Source organism: Phacochoerus africanus, chromosome 2, assembly GCF_016906955.1.
Source record: "Phacochoerus africanus isolate WHEZ1 chromosome 2, ROS_Pafr_v1, whole genome shotgun sequence".
Classification (NCBI taxonomy): domain Eukaryota; kingdom Metazoa; phylum Chordata; class Mammalia; order Artiodactyla; family Suidae; genus Phacochoerus; species Phacochoerus africanus.
In genome coordinates this window covers 1936257-1944884 of record NC_062545.1, presented here as the reverse complement: position 1 = coordinate 1944884, position 8628 = coordinate 1936257, and positions in this window count along the sequence as shown.

The following is an 8628-nucleotide window of genomic DNA, read 5'->3' as shown; positions in this document are numbered from 1 at the left end:
GGGAACTCCGAAATACCTCTTTTCTTGCTCCATTTCCTCTCTGGATATTTTAGGTGTGAAGTACTCTATTTCTACTATTTTTTTTTTTTGTCTTTTGTCTTTTCAGGGCCACACCTGCAGCATATGGAGGTTCCCAAGCTAGGGGGCTGATCGGAGCTACAGAGGCCAGCCTACACCACAGCCGCAGTCACAAGGGATCTGAGCCGCGTCTGCAACCTACCCCACAGCTCACGGCAACACCGGATCCTTAACCCACTGAGCGAGGCCAGGGATCAAACTCATGTCCTCATGGATACTAATCGGGTTTGTTAACCTTTGAGCCAGCACGGAAACTCCTATTTCTACCCTTTTAACGATGATTCTGGACCTTTAACTACACATAGGTACTAACCTTAGTTAGTGTCTTAACCCTTCCGTTTGAACAATAAGAATTGAAGAACATCCTTCCCAATTTATATGCTGCTGTTTTGAAGTATATTAGTTATTTTTAATTTAATCTTACAAATTAAACTGCATTATTTTCTACGGAAAATATTAGTATATATTTCCCTCTATGCTCAACAGTATCTGGACTCATGATTCCATCTTATGTGTCAGAACTTTCTACTGGATAACTTTCCCTTTTTTGAAGCTTATTCTACAGATTTTCCTGCAGGGAATTCTTGGTGGTAAAACTTCCCAGGTTTTTGTCTGTTTGTTTTCATCTTAAATGTCATTTTGGAAAGAGAGTTAATTCTGGGCATATCATTCTAGGGCAGCAGCTGTTTTTGTCTCAGAATTTTGAAGATTTTCCGGATTCCTTTGCTCAGAAGTTCACATTCACCTGTAGGTGACGTGTGTTTTCTCTCTGGATGCTCTTAAGACCTTCCTCTGGTTCCTTCCTTTCTGTCTTTTCACTGCGGGGTCGCCAGGTGCACCTCGCTTAATCCTGCTTCATGTATGTTCTACTACCTGGATCTATGACTTTCTACCACTCATTAGTTATGGAAAATTCTCGGGCATAATTTTGTTTGTTTCCTTTACTCTGGTCTTTTCTTTCGAATCTCTTCCTAAAGATGTGTTAAAACGCCTCGTCCTTGTCTTCGTGTCTCTCAACCTCTCCTCCATGTACTTCCCATCCTCTCTCTGCACTGCGGTCTGGTAACCCTTCAGGTCTGTTTTCCAATTCAAGAGATATCTAGAGCTATTCCGCGTCTAGAGGGCGCTGCCAGTCTACAGCTATCTTACCCTGCTTAAGAATCCTGGCTTAGGGAGATCCTGTCGTGGTTCAGTGGTTAACAAACCCAGTGTATCCATGAGGATGCGGGTTCAACCCCTGGCCTCGCTCAGTGGGTTAAGGATCCAGCATGGCTGTGAGCTGTGGTGTAGGTTGCAGATGCGGCTCAGATCTGACGTTGCTGGGGCTGTGGTGTAGGTGGGCAGCCACAGCTCCGATTCAACCCCTAGCCTGGGAACCTCCACATGCCATGGGTGCGTCCCTAAAAAGAGAAACAAAAAAAACAATCCTGTCTTAATGCAAGAGTCTCCAGTTTACTTCCAGCTCTGTGAAGTGGCTGCAGTTTATCTTTTACCCTTGGGTTGGTTTCCTCTTTCAGAGGAAGTGTCTTTTCATGTTTTCTCCATACCTGTCCCTTCTCTGTTGACGTCGGCTCGTGTTTTCTGACTACTTTACTTTCTTGGCAGCTGGCCTTAACGTAAAATCAACGATCAGTTATCAGTTTGAAACTGGGGTTAGGAGGACCTGAATAAATGGGGTGGACAAGATTCTGGAGGAGAAAATAAAGTAGCAGAGCGAAGAGCTAAAGGTGGAGCTTTAGTGATCGCTCAGGAAAAGATTCTGGCCCATGAAATAGAAAGAGCAGAAGACTGAATTCCAGCGATCGCTTCCAAAGGACAAATGTCCTTAAGAAATTTTCAGGAGTTCCCATTATGGCGCAGCAGAAACAAATACGACTAGGACCCATGCGGTTGTGGGTTTGATCCCTGGCCTCGCTCAGTGGGTTAAGGATCCGGCGTTGCCGTGACCTGGGGTGTAGGGAGCAGCTGCAGCTCGGATCTGCGTGGCTGTGGCTCTGGTGGAGGCCGGCAGCTGTAGCTCTGATTCGACCCCTTGCCTGGGAACCTCCATATGCTGCGAGTGCAGCCCTAAAAAGCAAAAAAAAAAAAAAAAAAAAAAAAAAAAGAAAGAAAAAAATTTTTTCAGTGGCTTCCCATTGTTTATAGGATACAGTTCAACATTCTGGGCATAGTTTATAAATCTCTTTGTCACGTGACTCTTATTTTCTCAGCCTCATCTTTCACCTTTTAACTACTGAAGGGGCGCAGGATATGCCATCCCCAAAATTCCATTTTGCCACTAGAATTCTTTTGAGCCGAAGGCATTTGAGCCCCTATCATCTTTTCTCTACCTGAAAGCAGAGTTTTTCCCCCAAATCAATGGCCATTAATCCCCTTCCCAGGAGCAACCTTCATCTTCTTGGAGAATTAAGCGCCATATGCAGCAGATTTTGTTATAAACATCCTCTCTCTGATTTATTCTTCTAAGAAGTACCCATTATTCTTCCAAAAAGCCATCTGCCTTTTCCTAAGCGGCCGTCCTCCTCAGCCCTGCCCCTATAGAGCCGGGCATAGAGACCCCAAATTCAAGCACCCTGCTGAGCTGCTCAGCTCCAGACACCCCCAGGTGTAAGTCCAGCAGGCCCACTAGACTTTGGACATCTGGCTCTTGTTAATCTGTCTTTTGTGAGCCTCGTTTCCAGGGCCCCTGCCAGAGACCGTGAGACGATGTTGTTCCTTCTCTATGCTGTTCTCTTTTCTCTGCTCTGCCCTTTGTGAAGCCCAAACGCCCGGAACAAGCTCCCCCACCTCTCTCTTTATTGAGCACCTGCCTGTTTGCCTTCCCACCATCTCTCTTTGCCAGGCCAAAGTTTATTTATAATTTAAGTCCAGGCAGAAAAGTCACCTCCCCTGAAATTCCTCGCTGGTTCCTCCAGCCAGAGCAGGTACCAGGTGTTCTGTTCTCCTAGAGTATTTGTTAAGATAGTAGATCTGTTTTCTGTTCATTGAACTATAATGGAATTGTTCTTTTCTTTCTTTTTTTTTTTTTTTTTGGGCCATACCCGCGGTATATGGAGGTTCCTAGGCTAGGGGTCAAATAAGAGCTGTAGCCACAGCCACAGCAAAGCCAGATTCAAGCCGCATCTGCGACCTACACCACAGCTCATGGCAATGCCGGATCCTTAACCCACTGAGGGAGGCCAGGGATGGAACCTGCATCCTCATGGATGCTAGTCAGATTCGTTACTGCTGAGCCACAGTGGGGACTCCTGCGGTGGAATTTTTCATTGACCATGGCTCTCTCCTCTCACTGAGTATTTAGGACATGCCAGCCTCTGTAGTGAAACCTCTGTGTACTTTAATCTGTTTAATGCTCATACGCTTTTGAGACAGTACTGATACTATTCCTATGTTACAGATGAAGAAATAAAGCTTAAAGATTATGGCCGTTGATCTCATGTCTCAATCAGACGGGACCACAGGGTGCCCAGCTATTTGGTTGGGTATTATCCTGGATGGATCTCTGAGGGTGTTTCCACATGAGACGAACCTTTGACCAGTAGACAGAGTAAAGCAGATGGTCCTTCCCCGTGTGGGTGGGCCTCGTCCAATCAGGTGAAGGCCTGCAAGGACCCAAAAGGCTGAGCAAGGACAAATTTGCTCTCTGCTTGATTGTTTTCAAGGTGGGACAGTCGGTCTTCTCTTGCTTTCAGACTTGGACTAGAACAATCCCATCAGCCCTCCTGGGTCTTAACTTGTAGATGGCAGCTTCCATCATTCCGTGTGGGAGTCGATTCCCTGTCTTACGTGCATCTGCTAAAGTCCTGTTGCTTCTGTTTCTCTAGCGAACCAGACTAACACAAAGCTATTAAGAAACTTGCCCACAAACAACTAATAGTTTGCGGAGATACTGAACTAAGGGGATGTTCTGGATACACTTACTGTATCATATCTCCGGGATGATAGTAGCATGAATTAAAAAAATGAAAGTCATTTGTTAAGGCGAGAAAACTGAAGCTCAAAGAGTAAGGTGGTTTTGGGTGTAGAACTGAGGCCTGTGGCCCGTGGCCAGACTTGGCCCTGGTGATTTCCTGACCAGGTGAAAGCCCCTCTCTGCACGTCGCCCTTCTTGGCCTTGTCCTCTGTGTTTTGCCAGAAACACTTTGTACTTTTCATGTTGTGAAGATGGCACTGAAGGACACTGGTAGTGCCGTGCCCTTGAACTGAAGGCACAGGGAGCATCTGGGCCATGCCTTTGCCAGCACCCCACAGTGTCTGCACGGAGACCGAGTTTCTTGTGTTGACCTTCAGATACCCTTGGAGGTTCCGCCTTCCAATCACAGGCGGGCTTCTACTAACCACACAAGAGGAATCTGGTGCAACATTACCATTTAGCTTTCTCTCTTGTTATAGGAACAAAGTTTTCGTAGACACTTGGTCTGCTCCTGGCAAGAGATGGTGAAAAGGGTCTCTTTACCTTTTGGGTAAAACCCAACCTGCCTGGCACGCCAAGATTTTGTGTCCTATCCAAATTCCTGTGTCTTTATCAGGCCTTTAATACTTGGGATGACAGTCTTCTCAATATTAAAAGAGCAAAATTTTATTCACAACCATGTAAACATCCATGTTTAAAATCTCACATTGTCACTTTGTTTCAATAGATGAGCATTACATTACAATGATCTGTGATCCTGTTTGATCAAATGTTCAAATCTGTTGATACTTTGACAACTTCCCCAGATGAAATTCTTTCTTTTTTCCCCCAGCTGTCGGTATCAGGTTTATTTGTTTTTTATAGAGTAGAGTTGATTTGCAATGTCGCGCCAATTTCTGCTGTACAGCCAGCCAAGTGACCCAGTCAGGCATATATGGACATTCTGCTTTTGCATTCTTTTCCGTCAGGGTCCGTCCCAGGAGACTGGATATGATTGCCTGGGCTGTACAGCAGGGCCTTGTCGCCCATCCAGTGGAAACGTCATAGTTTGCATCTACTAACCCCAGACTCCCCGTCCGTCCCACCGCCTTTCCCTCCTGCTTGGCAGCCTCGTCTGTTCTCTATGTCCGTGAGTCTGTTTCTGTTTTGTAGATGAGTTCATTTGTGTCATATTTTAGATAAGATCGAATTTTAAATGACATTTTTTAACCTCAAACTAACTTTGAGATTTCCCAGAGACCCTGGTAAAAGATATGCTATCTTAATCAGGTTTATGTGGTATGAGAAGCTATGTGGGAAGAATCATCAAGTAGGAACTGATGATAAACCTTAGCTTATATGTGTATGAATATATCTTACTAACATAGATTTTTCTTTTGAGGGGGTAGGGATTTTTAGGGCCACACCTGCGGCGTATGGAGGTTCCCAGACTAGGGGTCAGATCGGAGCTATAGCTGCTGGCCTACACCACGGCCCCAGCAACACTAGATCCGAGCCACATCTGTGGCCTAAACCACAGCTCACGGCAACACGGGATCTGAGCCGCATCTGTGACCTACACCACTTCTCACGGCAATTCCAGATCCTTTAACCCACCGAGTGAGGCCAGGGATGGAACCCACATCCTCATGGGTATTAGTTGGAATCGTTACCCGTGGGCCACGACGGGAACTCCTAACACAGGTATTTAGAAACTGGACTTCATAGAAATTTGTCAATATCCTCATTGTCCACTTATTATCTGAAATGTTATATGGCGCAGAAATAACTAAATTTCCTTATCAAATGAGCCCTTATCCTACCCCTAGCCACTTTTTTGATGACACTCATGGCATGTGGACGTTCCTGGGCCGGGGAATGTGCCAAAGCAGTGACAAAGCAGGATCCTTAACCCACTGAGCCACCAGGGAACTCCTCTAGGCATTTTCTAAAACTCTTTTTGTCATTGACAGTTAATGCTGCACTCTGACTTTTTCCAGAAATGCCTCATCTTCAGAAAGACACACAGAAAAAGACCTCTGACAAGTACAGGTTTCCGGTAGCTTTGCAGGTGGTGCCCTGAACTGCAGTGCGGACTGCCCTTTGACCCTCCTTGGAAGGGAGGGACCATGCCAGCTCCTCCTCATCACCCAGGGGGCAGACAAACATTAGGAACGTGAGCCCTGGGTCCCCTTCTCTCGGTTACAAGGCTTCAGGCTCTTGGAAGTGCACCCCCGCTGGAGACCTGCAGTTACAACGGACTGGGGGGCGTCCTGCTGTGGCGCAGCAGAAACGAACCCGACTACTATCCATGAGGATGTGGGTTCAATCCCTGGCCTCGCTCAGTGGATTAAGGATCTGGCATTGCCATGAGTTGCTGTGGTGTCGACTGGCAGCTGCAGCTCTGATTCAAGCCCTCGCCTGGGAACCTCCATATGCTGCAGGTGTGGTTCTAAAAAGACAAAAAAGAAAAAGAAAAAAGAAAAAGCCCTGAATGGGAGTTTTTCTCAGAAGCAGACATCCTCCTGAGGTGGTCTCCCAAGACCACGAGTCGCCACCCTCGTCTCCAAAATGACACCTTCACGCCTCTTGCCACTTTGCTGGGTGATCTTCCTCGCCGTCACCGCACGGGAGGACAGCGGGCCCCCACTCTGGCCACGGTCACCGCATCTACCGCTACCTATGGCCTCAGCCGCACAGCCGAGCCCCTCTGCTCTCCTGCGACGCTGACTTCGGCTCAGAGAAGCGCCGGAGGTCATTTATCAGCCGAACAAGCAGGAGTCTCGGCCAGAGCGGCTTCCGCCTCCGTACCTGGCTGCACCTCCACTTCGGCAGCCAGTACAGAAAATGAACCAACAGGCCACTTGGGGAAAACAGCTCGATGCCCTCCAGGTGCCCGCTTCGATTGATTCAATGCCAACTCATTTAGCTCCTGCCATCGCTGTGTCTCCCCCAGGCACTGTGTTCTCCCCAAGGTCTCAAACACCGAGTCCCCAGCCAGCGGCTCTGCATCAGAGGCCTCCCGGTGCTTAGAGAGACAGAAGCCAGCTGAGCACCCAGCACCGTTCTTCCACGGACATGAGCTCATCACCCACGAGCTTCGTGATGAGACAAGAACGACTTGAGCCTGACGGTGACCGAGAGAGGGGTGCTGGCACCCAACGCTTTCCCAGCCAGGGGCCCGGTAAACTGAATTCAGCAGGAAAGCCATCGGGCCGGTGGTTCCAGTGGTTTCGCAGCCCCCCAAGCAAATCACACCCCACCGCCATTGCCGCCGAGGCCCCAGATGCCTCCAGGTTTAGAAACCAAAAGCTAAGGGCAGCCGACCGCCAAGAGCCAGCGAGGGTCTGAGCTGGAGCCGATCAGCAATGCACTTCCTCTGCTCGGGTCCTTCTGAGGGGACCCTGCCACTGCTCTGCTCCGTGCTCCCCGGCCGCTCAGGACACAGAGCAAGGCCAGAGTGAGATTCATCAGACAACGCTTTGCCTTCTTAGGACAAAAGCTCAGAAGAAGGGACGAGGCGCAACAGGGACCACCTCTGGGGAGGAAAAGCATCCCCGCTGTGGAGAGTAACGCATCAAACGTCCCCAATGTGGCCGAGCCAGGAAACCAGCACAAGCATTTTTTTTCCTGCGAATAAAATCTTAGAAAGAGAGAAAGGGCACTCACCCTCTGTTGCCAACAGACCCTGCAAGCAGGTGGAGCGTCAACCCGGGAGACAGACGGACAGGTGAGATTCTTACCTTCTGCTCCCTTTGGCCGCCGTTCCAGGTGCTGCGGTGGCAGCAGCCTTGGGGCAAGTCGTGTCCAGCCAGTAAAGTTGAACCCCGCCGCCTACGCTGACCGCTGGGAGGGAGAAAGTGTCCTTTACCCTTTTTGGTTCTTCTGGCCGATCTGCGGATTAAACTGGCAGACTCAACAGGAGCCGATCACACAAAAGTTGAATCACGTACCTGCGTGGGAGAGACCCAGGGAAACGGAGCGACTCGCCCCAAAAGCCAAAACTCTCACCGTAAATTCCATTTCAGCTAAAGACAGAAGAGGATGCTGGGGCTTCGGGAACTCCAAGGAGACTAAGGCCATTCACACGGAGGCAGAAAAGCCACTTCGGGTAAATACACGTTTGCTGAGCCAGGCAGAGACGGAGAGGAATTTTCACAGACTCCGCAGGTTCCCCACTGTCGCACTCCTGGTTCCTCCTGTAGTTTCCTGCGGTGACAACTCTCTTACTGGCCCTTTCTCTACATTCTTCAGGCAGCTAAACAGACAGGTAAAAAGAAAGACTTCTTGAGTCTTCTGCTTCTTAAAAATGACGTGCCTAAACCCATCGTGATTGCAAAGAGACACGTTTTGGGGTGAAAAATTTGTTCCCCGGTACCTCGCTAGGTCCAGCTCTGACTCCAGGCTCCAGACTCCCCAGGAGGGCCCACCAACCAGGCCCATCCGCCTGCTGCAGAAAAGCTGAGCCTGGGTAGGTGACCAGGGGCCCTGGCCCTCAGGTCCCTGCACTGTCCTGCCCCCCCCAGCCCCCCAGCCCTGTGAGCCCAGCTGTGTCTCCACAAGGGAGGTTGCTCAAGGCGCCCTGTCTCAGCCTGCCCCAGGCTTCTCTGAATCTCTTAAAGGCCAGATTGTATCAACAGTTCTTTTTCTGTTGAATT